The following is an 11495-nucleotide window of genomic DNA, read 5'->3' as shown; positions in this document are numbered from 1 at the left end:
ACAGGGCTCTTTTTTGTTGCACCATACATGGCTGTTTGTACATACACACACACTCGTGCATACAACTTGCACTTATTTGTATCACTGAAAAATATAATTTCCACATGGTAACATAACAGATTTACTTTGTATCCTGAGTAAAAAAGAAACTTTTTTTTTTATTCACTAGTCAGGAAATTATGATTAAATGACAAAGGAACAGTAAAATGTAGCACCTCAGCTCTTCTAGAATAAATTGTGCTGCTCTGCTGCAAATCCACCACAATTTCATTTTGGTGAACGCCCTCCATGCCTTAAGTCAGATTTTGGATATCTGTCTGGAAATAACATAAACATTGTTACAGATCTATTCACTGATGCATAGATTTATCATTTTGCATCATTTACAAAATCAGGCCTTTTAAAGTGGCTCAGAAATGGTCAATTCGGTGTTTACATTTGTTCATCGTTTCATATACAAAATAATCCAACGAACACTGGTCATGTTGAGCACAGAGTTCAAGAAAAAAGAAAATTGACCTACACATAAACCTGGAAGCCATGCTGCAGTCAGATCTTTATTGGTCACTAGCATCATATGTTCTCTCTAACCTTATATTTTTTTTTTATTCAAAATCCATACGTGCAGGCTGGTCATAGATCATACCAGGCAACTGCTATATTGATACTGAGTGTGTTTTCACTGGTCCCTTTAACCCCTTAAAGGACCACTATAGTGCCGGGAAAACATACTAGTTTTCCTGGCACTATAGGGCCCTGAGGGTGCCCCCACCCTCAGGGTCCCCCTCCCGCCCGGCTCTGGAAAAGGGGTAAAACTTACCTTTTTCCAGCGCTGGGCGGGGAGCTCTCCTCCTCCTCTCCGCCTCCTCTCTGCCCCGTCGGCTGAATGCGCACGCGCGGCAAGAGCTGCACACGCATTCAGCCGGTCGCATAGGAAAGCATTTACAATGCTTTCCTTTGGACGCTTGCGTGCTCTCACTGTGATTTTCACAGTGAGAATCACACAAGCGCCTCTAGCGGCTGTCAATGAGACAGCCACTAGAGGATTAGGGGGAAGGCTTAACCAATTTATAAACATAGCAGTTTCTCTGAAACTGCTATGTTTATAAAAAAAAAATGGGTTAACCCTAGCTGGACCTGGCACCCAGACCACTTCATTATGCTGAAGTGGTCTGGATGCCTAGAGTGGAACTTCTGGAATCAAAGGGAATCATGACATGTCACACATGTCATGTGTCCTTAAGGGGTTAAGTGGCCCCTGCCTAGCAACATATTGGGATGGAGGCCAGGGCCGCACTACTCCCTGCCTTAATGGCAGTGGAAGACTCACACTGTATCACGCAGGGCTAGTGCTCACTAATTCCTATGTTGCTATACAGGGAGAGAGCCTGGAACAGTTATCCGGCTGCCACTTCTGTTCTTTACCCTGCACACAGTGGTCTCTGTGCAGCCAATACAAGGTACCCTCCCTATGTTATGAGGACTGCTCTGGAGTGAGGCTGTGATGAGTAGATATATGATGTACAACCTGAGGTAGGGAGCTTGGAATCAGTCCATTGTTATAGGGGTTGGGCATATTTTTCAGGACATTGTTAATGTCATGGGGCAGGGGAACAAGCTTAGCAGCTGGGGGCCATAAAGGATTAGGTTTGAAATCTAGCCTTCTCCGTTGTACAACTTATCCCATGGGCATCTCTGTCCAACGGGCATTTCTAAGTGTATCTGTGACTTTGAGGTGTGTATCTGTGTGGGTTTGTATGTATGTGTCTGTGCAAGTATTCGTCCGTATGTATGACTGTTTTGTTTATCTTTGCATGTCTGTCTGTATCTGCACATGAATGACTGTGTGAATAACTGCAGTATATTTGTATTTGCTTGCAATGTACTTGTTCATCCATTTGTGGTTGCTAAAGTTATAGGTGGGCTGCTGAGCTATAAAATGCCTGGGATTTTTTTCCCCTCCTGCACTCAGAGGTTTTGAAATTTGTGATGCAATTTCAAGATGGTTGTCCCCATATAGAAAATCTGGCATATCTTTTAAATGATAATTACAGCCTACTTAATATAGTTTTTTAGATGAAAATAATGGTCTCTTAAAAATAAATAAAAATAAATTCTAAACTAAAAAAAATGTTCAGCTGACGTGCACTTTTAAACTTTATTTTAATTATACTAGAAATAGGCAGAAACTAGCCTACCATCTAGAACAGGCATAGGCAACCTTCAGCACTCCAGATGTTTTGAACTACACCTCCCATGATTCTTTGCCAGCATTATAGGCATTTTGGGGGGTGTAGTCCACAACATCTGGAGTGCCGAATGTTGCCTATCCCTGATTTAGAATATTGGTTTCCAAACCTGTCCTCAAGGCATGCCTACAACTCCAGGATTTAGGGATTACCCAGTTGTATCAAGGTGTTTTGTGGGGTTTTTTGGTTTTTTTTTTTTTTTTTTTTTCTAAAAACACCTTAGACAACTGGGTAATCCCTAAATTCTGGACTGGTAGACATGGCTTGAGGACCGGTTTGGAAACCACTGATTTCGAATAACCCATAATTAATTGTCATGTGTATGTACAGTCCCAAAGCTTCTTGAAACATGCCAATTGATGAAGAATTGCAGGTTTTGAGACCACATTTAGTTTCCCAAGCAGAGCATCTTCAGTAAAAAATCAGAATGTGTAATTTTGTGTGTAAGCAGTAAGGTATTCATCCACAAAACGGAGGCTTTTTTGTTTGCATTCTTTAGAAACAATTAAATAAATTTGCCATGGAGTGTAACCTACCATTTGCATGTCTCTACCAGTGGACTGACCACTATAAAAACAAATGAGACGCTATGAGCTTATCATAAAGTGAAGTCCTTTGGCATGTTAAATGTGAAGGATATGGTATTGTACTGCAAGGAGTAAACATTTTGGAGTGGATTTAAAAAAAAAAAAAAAACTCTTATAACCTACAACCTAACCAATCTACTGCTCCGATAATGTATATCTTTCATTTATGTACAACAAGCTTTCAAAACTTCAACATTATCCGAGCTGGTATGACAAAAAAAAAGGGGAAGTGGATTCTTTGAACTATAACCACTTTTTTATGTACATGCACTCCTTTAATGACAACTCTATGCTTGATTCAAAACCATGTTGATTGTTGGTACTGACAAATAAGAAGTGTGAAGTTGACGTGAGTCAAAACAATAGTTTTGGAGGTATACGATCCTCAGTCGATTTTATGGAATTAAACTAAACACTTTGTTAATGAAGCAAAAATATAATTAATGCAAAATTCCAATTTCTGAAAGACTCTCTGTGCAGACTGGGAGTGGCTGAGCTTTCTCAGCCGATTCTGGCCCTCTCATGTAATGGCTCCTATACAGGTTCCCTCATAGATATGCATGTCACATGTTTCCACTTTATGCAGTACCTTGTTGCCAGAGTGTGCCATGGGCCTACCATTGCAATTCTTTTATCTAGGAAGAATCTGAGTTAGAGAAATTGAATCTTTTGTCATGACCTATACAAATAGGCTTGTGTTTCTTTACAACTATGTCTTAATCTTACAGATAAAATTTGATATATTTTTTTTATGATGCATTTATGCACTTCATTTATTGGTCTATTGTCCTGCACTGGACATCTGGACATCTATTTTCATGAGAATCCATGTGAATCAAAGCATTGGCAGAAGTGCATATTAAGAATTTTGGTCACTGCTCTGTTTGATAACAGAGTAAAGATTTGACCCATGTATGATTTGCAGGAAATGGTTTGTAATTTATTTAATCTTACTTCTTCGAGATTCATTTCATTCTGAACCTCAATGCATCCAACTTTAAGCTGATTAATTTATTGGTCAAATTCCTGCATTCAAGGCAAAATGTATCTGAATCACAAATTAACTACAACTGACAATGTTTTTTTTTTTCATTTTGATTTATGATTCCAAATTAAAAGGCACACTCCACTGCCCAAATACACTAAAAATCACTGTTTGGTAGATATACCCCAAATGAAAACTTAATTATGATTTTTTTTTTCCTCTTGTCTGCTGCCTTTGCAAGCTCTCCCCTTCTAACCCTGCCCAGACTTTATTTGGCTTCAGTCACAGGCTTCCCAATGCTGTTCAATGAGAAGTCTTTGTAAGCCAGGTGCTCTATGCAATTGCGGCCTCTTGAGGTCAGTTGCATTGAGCGAACAAAACCAGGAAGTAACATTACCTGTTGTCTGCATGAAATACAAGGGTGTGTAACCAGGTTAATTTACAAAAGTGTAAATTTCTACTGAAATCTGCACTTTTTGCAAAATTTAAATAAAATAATCATCATGTAAGAAGTGACCAATGGGGGAGGGTGAACCATAAAAACAAGGTTTATATTTAATATATAAAAATAGATTTTTATTTTTTACTGCTCACTTGATCTATGAACCAAATGGTGGGAAATGTTTCTATCTGTGTACTACAAAACATATACGTAATATAAATCTTTTTTTTTTCTGTACATTGGCCTATTTTACACCTTTTTTGGTTTGTCTGATCTTGTTTTCAGAATTCGTTTTTTTGTTACCTGAATTCTGCCAAGCTCAATGGACATATGGCAGAAATTCAGTAGTCCTGATAAAATTTTTATATTTTGAAAAAAATATTTGGGCAAAAATAATTTTTCTGTGCACAAGACTAAGTTTTGATTTTTCCTGATTTTTCCTGATTTACACTGTGAGCTTGTATCCCCTCATCATTGAATTCTATTGTTTCGTTGTATAGGTTTAAAAAAAAAAAAAAAATCATTGGCTTTGCACTTGTACAGTTCTTGAAAACCATTGAGATTTAATAATTGGATTCATTTAACTCCTCTAAGACTGTTAGTGCCAAAGATGTACAACTGATTTGAGGTGTTAGAAAGTAAACTATTGAATACAGACAATGGCCACACCAGTCTTTTTTTTTTTTTAAATCTAATGTAAGCTCATTGAGCAGGGCCCTCCACCTCTCTGTTCCTATACGTCCAGTTGTCTGGTTACAATTTCATGTCTGTTAGTCCACCCATTGTACAGCGCTACGAAATGTGATGGCGCTATATAAATAATATAATAATAATCTGGGAAGCCAATTTTGGTGCATCGTAGAAAACTATAAGGTCACAGGCCCTAACATTTTAATAGAACTCCAATGTTATATTTTATGCTTTTGGAAGCAAATTTAATAATGGAATTAAGTTGTCTAAAAAGCTTTGAAGAAGTTCTATGGGTTTATTTTCCTGGAAACTGTTTTGTAGATTGAAATTTGGAGTAAACAAAGACTTTAAATGTAAAACTTAAATTGTGTGTGTATAAATATATATATACATACATACATACATACACCCATGTAAACATTTATTTTTGATAAAAGCACTATATCGAATTGGCTAATATTGTGTTAATATTTTTGAGATATATACATACATACACACACTTTTTTTAAAAAAATATTCCTTGTGGTACATTTTTATTCTGTTATAGCACAAGCATTATGGAAGCAAATTCCACTGTCCTCAGATTTTTCAGTACTTTTTTTTTTTTTTTTTTTTTCTCTTACAACTCAGCGGCAGAAATATCTAATTAGAAACTGTTTGCAAAAGGTAAGAATTGTAAAATATGCTTATCTTATTAAATTGTTGGTTTGAGTGCCACAGTAATGAAACACACAAGACAGTGTTCTGAGCCCCTCAGCATTCAGGCTTTGTTTTTCTTTATTACATAATATTTAATTACAAAAATGTTCTCTATAGACTGTTTGTTTAGTTAGAGAAATCTCTATATTCATACTAATTCCACAAACTTTAGATTTGTAAAATGAAAATACACCTGGAGTCATACGATACTATAGTATAACTTCAAGCATTGATCAGATACTCAACAACTAATAAACCCAACTCCTTTTACCTCTCTTTTACAGGGTATTTGGAGACACCAATTGCAAATATCTAATTTAAGGCCAAAATAACCGAACTGGAAGTATATACATTCTGTTTGGCTTCTCTGGCCTGTAAATTTACTTTGAATATTCAATTTAGTAAATAACCCTCTAGGGAGAATTTATCAAGGCAAAAACTGGTGCTTTTATGAGAAAAGAGCCAATTTAATGTTACTTAACTATTAGCACTTTAACCAAGATTACCATCTGTTTTAGTTCGATAATTGCCCCCTTGCAAGAACTTGACATCCATCTCTGTGGGAATGTATCACTTGTCAAAAAGAAACAAACCCTTTCGGCTAATTGTTGGCAAGAGGGAGAACGTTTTCCCCCAATAGACACAAACATAACTTTTTGCAAAAGGAGTGTGAGTTAACAGATTGCTGATAAGTTGCCACAAATCACCAATATTGTCTGTCCCAAGTATCTCTATCTAATGATGAAAGGGAACAGTAAGTAGCTGGTTTGATGTGCATCTTATTTGCCAGGACAAATGCCAGGCTAGCTGAGAATAATGGGAGTTTTAGTTGGGCTTTTTGTTGGTTATTCCTCTTAAACTCTCTAAACTATCCAACGTAAATTTATTTTACTAGAAAGCTTATTAACATGTATCTAGTACCTGACTGCTTGTTTGTATGAGGTGTAGTGATGCATGCAATGAAATGCTAATGTTTAATGTCTAATTGTACTTGTTGATTACACATTTTAATATTGCCAAAAACTTGAATAAAAAAATAATGTATATGCTGTGTGGTTTCTATATCATTGTGTCTGTGTAGAATGGATTACTGCCACTTTAGAGGGAAAGTCTGAGTCAACTTGTGAATTATATGTTGATACTAGCTGTGCTGACATAGGATGGCAACTAATAAAAAAAATAATAAATTGCCCCAGGATTCCACTTTCATGCATTTGGAGTGAAGTCATGTAGTTTTGGTTTACTGCTCACACGTCTTATTCCAAATACTATAGGGTTAGGAACATAAATCTGTATTCCTGACCATATAGTGTTAAAAACACTATCTGGCTACCCCCTGCCCCAACCCCATCTAAACATAGTACAAAAACTCAAGCTTTTAGACCTAAAGAATGGAGACTTAGTCAAAGAGAAGCATGTCAAACTCAAAGTCTAGCACAGGCCAAATAAACAAGGTTTAAGTTTATGTGGGCCAAAAAAATATTTTCATAGAGTGTAGGTTTATTTTGAAAAGTACAGTATGAAGAAGAAAAACAGCATCCCCCTCTACTAAATCCAAGTCCCAGCCTACAAGCAGACCCCACTCACATTGCCCCTGCCTGTATGCGACCCTCTGGAGTCTGGCCTCTGGTATACCCCAAATGGCGCCGTCTGCACCCTGTGCCAAAGCGGGTACTCCCGCTACTTCTTGAAACCCTGTTAAGGTGGAGCACATTGATGTCATGTCGGAATGTGACCTTGCATGCCTCTGTGCACCTCCAAGTACTTCACTGTCCATCCGCTTCTTAATACTGACCGACACACACACACACACACTCACACACACTCACAAACACATTTACACATCCTCCAGGCGCTCGAAGGTGGCCACATCAGGGCACCCCCAAAGTTGTGCTTTAATTGGTATGGCAGAGCAGACACCTGCTCTGCCGACAAATGCTGGAGGAGAGGGGGAAGGAGAAGGCAGGCAAGAGTGGGCTGCGAGCGAGGCTGTTTTTTTGCAGCTTCTCACTCCTCCCACGTGCGCCCTCTGTGATGCTGGGAGCTGGAATATGATGTAATTCCAGCTCCATCATTCTAAACAGCGCATGTGAGGAGTTGCCCCACACTGATTCCCAGGGATAGGAGAGGACCCACAACAGCTCTCCCAAAGGTAGGGAGGCTAGGTGGCCCTCCAAAAAATTAATTTGTGTGTGTGTCAGTGAGTGAGTATGTCAGTCAGTCAGTCAGTGACCTAGTATGCGTCTGACAGGGAGTTTGTCTGTAAGTGACTGTAGGTGCTCGTCTGTCAGCGAGTGAGTGTATTTGTGTGTGTGTGTGTGTGTGTGATACTCTGGAATTAAATTTCATGGAACTCAATTGCAGTAAAATTTAAAGAATGGATGTCCCTAAGGAAATAGGGGAAAAAAAAGAGAAACTTACTTTGTTAAAGTCTTGCAAGAGATCTTCCAGTTTAATTGCATACAAATTAATAAACAAAACAGTTATTTTCCTTTTGTAATCCTTTTCCAAAAAGATATTTACGTAGTTAAGTAAAAAATTGAACAAGAAAGGTGGTTTTCCAAGTAAAACAAAAATAGCAAGCAAAAATACTTGGATTGCAGCAATAGGTGGTAATGACGAGACAGCTGCTTGCTTTAGGTAAATCTAAAGCTCATGCAATTAAGTAAAAAGAAAATAACTTTATTTAACTTGTCTCTTGGAAGTTGAAAAAGGAGTAGTAACAAGTCCGGTCCCTAATCAGGGTTATAGAGGTCTACAAAGTCTGTTTTCCATTGGCCAATATTTGGTAAACCAGTAGTATTTAGGGGAGCTGATTGTATCACTGGGAAAAGCATAACAAATTGATTGAGCAATTTGAGATTACCAGCAGCTTCCATTTAACACAGGTGTGGGTGACATCAGAACACAGGCGGGCCTTATCGGTGAACCTGGAAGTGCTGCACAGTGTATCTGCCGATCAGTAATCATGACAATGTGTCAGTGAGAGTATGTGTGTTACATTATGTACGTATGTTATGTCAGTGAGTGTATGACCATGTAAAATATATTCAATAATATATACAATATTTATTAATAGTTATATATATATATATATATATATATATATATACACACACACATTATATTATACATCAATTTATATATTTACAATATATTATGGATGTAGATATTAGGCGGTATGTGTGTATGGATGCATGTATTAAGCAGTATGTTATCAGCAAAAATCAGCACGGTTTTATGAAGCACAGGTCGTGTCAAACTAACTTGATTGCATTCTACGAAGAAGTAGAAGTATAGATCAGGGTGTTGCAGTGGATGTGATCTATTTGGACTTTGCCAAGGCATTTGATACAGTTCCACACAGAAGATTAGTGTTCAAACTCAAGGAAATCGGTCTAGATGAAAATGCTTGTTCTTGGGTAGAACATTGGCTTAAAAACAGAGTACAAAGAGTTGTCGTTAATAGTAAATTTTCAAGCTGGACAGAGGTGGCAAGTGGTGTCCCTCAGGGGTCTGTTCTGGGACCCCTTCTATTTAACATGTTTATAAATGATCTTGAAGACAGCATTGAAAGTCATGTTTCAATGTTTGCAGATGACACAAAACTTTGTAAAATAATACAATGTGAGCAAGATATTACTTTGCTGCAGAGGGATTTAGATAGACTCAAATCTGGGCACTCAAATGGCAGATGAAATTTAATGTTGAAAAATGCAAAGTTATGCACTTCAGCGTAAAGAATACACAAGCAACGTATACCCTTAATGGAAGCGAATTAGGGATAACAACACACGAAAAGGACTTGGGAATTGTTATAGACAACAAACTATGCAACAATGTGCAATGTCAATCAGCAGTGGCCAAGGCCAGTAGGGTATTGTCATGCATGAAAAAGGGCATTCATTCTCGGGACGAGAATATCATTTTGCCTCTTTATACTGGTAAGACCACACATTGAATATGCTGTGCAATTTTGGGCACCTGTTCTAAAGAAGGATATTATGGCACTAGAAAAAGTGCAGAGGCGGGCTACAAAATTAATAAAAGGAATGGAACATATCAGCTATGAAGAAAGGTTAACAAATTTAAACCTATTTAGTTTACAAAAACGTCGCCTGAGAGGGGATATGATAACATTATACAAATATATTCAAGGCCAATACAAACCATTGTGTGGAAATCTATTCACAAACCGGACTTTACATAGGACACGAGGTCATGCGTTTAGACTAGAAGAAAGAAGATTTCGTCTAAGGCAAAGGAAAGGTTTTTTTACTATAAGAACAATCAGGATGTGGAATTCTCTGCCTGAAGAAGTGGTGTTATCAGAGTCCATACAGATGTTCAAACAGCTACTAGATGCATACTTGCAAAAACAGAATATTCAAGGATATAATCTTTCAATGTAGGGTAATAACTGCTTGATCCAAGGATAAATCTGACTGCCATTCTGGGGTCAAGAAGGAATTTTTTTCCTAGGTTGTTGCAAAATTGGAAGTGCTTCAAACTGGGTTTTTTGCCTTCTTTTGGATCACAGCAAAAAGCATATGTGAGGAAGGCTGAACTTGATGGACGCAAGTCTCTTTTCAGCTATGTAACTATGTGTGTATGGATGTACGTATTAAGTAGTATGTGTATATAGATGTACGTATTAGGCAGTATGTGTGTATGGATGTAGGTATTGGGCAGTGTGTGTTGAGAACCATATGGAAAAATTTAGGTCCAAATAGCTGATCTAGTTCAGTTACAGTTCAGCTGTTTTTTCTTAACCCCTTAAGGACAGCAGGCATTCTATGCTGTTCTTAAGGAGCGGAACCTAAACGCCGGCAGGCAGCATAGTATGTCCCCGCCGTCCACCCCACTTACCCGATCGCCGCACTGCTCCCAGTCTGGGGGGAGTGCTGCCTGCAGTGGGACTGCCTGGTGAGCAGTCTCCCTGCTAATGTCATACTAAGTGTATTAATATAAAAATACACTTAGCATTAATATATATTTATATATGTATATATATACATTAAAATAAGTAAATAAAAATACATACTAAAATAAAAAAAATATATATATTTCCTGACCAATTATTCATGGCAGCATTTACTCATGGGTAGCTCCTCCCCTCACAGCAGAAAGGACAGGAAATAGAACTCTGAAACGGGTATATATAGATCCTCCCCCTACCCATCAGGCAGTCTTTTTTCCTGTCCTTCACAAGCAGTTTGGAGGGAGTCTGCTTATGCAGGCTTAGGTTTTATTTTATGCTCACCTGGCTATATTTTTGTAGCCATGCCAGGGTTCAGCCTCTAAGCCCTGAAGACCCAGCAATACGCACTAAGATGAAAAGTTGCTACCCTGGGTACCCCCTTTAGTGACCGGGGGTCGGACCCAACCTCTCCCTGAAGGGGATGAAAATGGTCCACTGCATGCCAGGGTTCAGCCTCTTATCCCTGAAGACCCAGCAACAGGCCAGCTTGGGTACCCCCTAAGGGGATGTATGTGATCTACTGTATACATGAAGCCCAGCAAACAGCATACCGGTAAGAGTTGCCAGCCTGGGTACATGCTTCAGCATCCAGGGGTCTGTCTTATCTCTCTTGGAAGTGATGACAGTTGTCCACTGCATATATGAGGCCCAGTTGAGTCTAAGCCTTTATCCCTGAAGACCCAGCAAACAGTACATATGTAGCAGTTGCCAGCCTGGGTACCTCCTTCAGCAATCAGGAGTCTAACCTATCACTCTCCCTGAAGGGTTGACAGCGGTACACTGCATACATGAGGCCCAACAGAGTTGTGACTGCTGGGGTATACCTATTATTTGTGTTCCACCTTGTATGGTGATGATGAAT

Source organism: Pelobates fuscus, chromosome 6, assembly GCF_036172605.1.
Source record: "Pelobates fuscus isolate aPelFus1 chromosome 6, aPelFus1.pri, whole genome shotgun sequence".
In the NCBI taxonomy this organism is placed as follows: domain Eukaryota; kingdom Metazoa; phylum Chordata; class Amphibia; order Anura; family Pelobatidae; genus Pelobates; species Pelobates fuscus.
The sequence above is the reverse complement of the archived record's forward strand: the minus strand, read 5'-3'. Positions refer to the sequence as shown.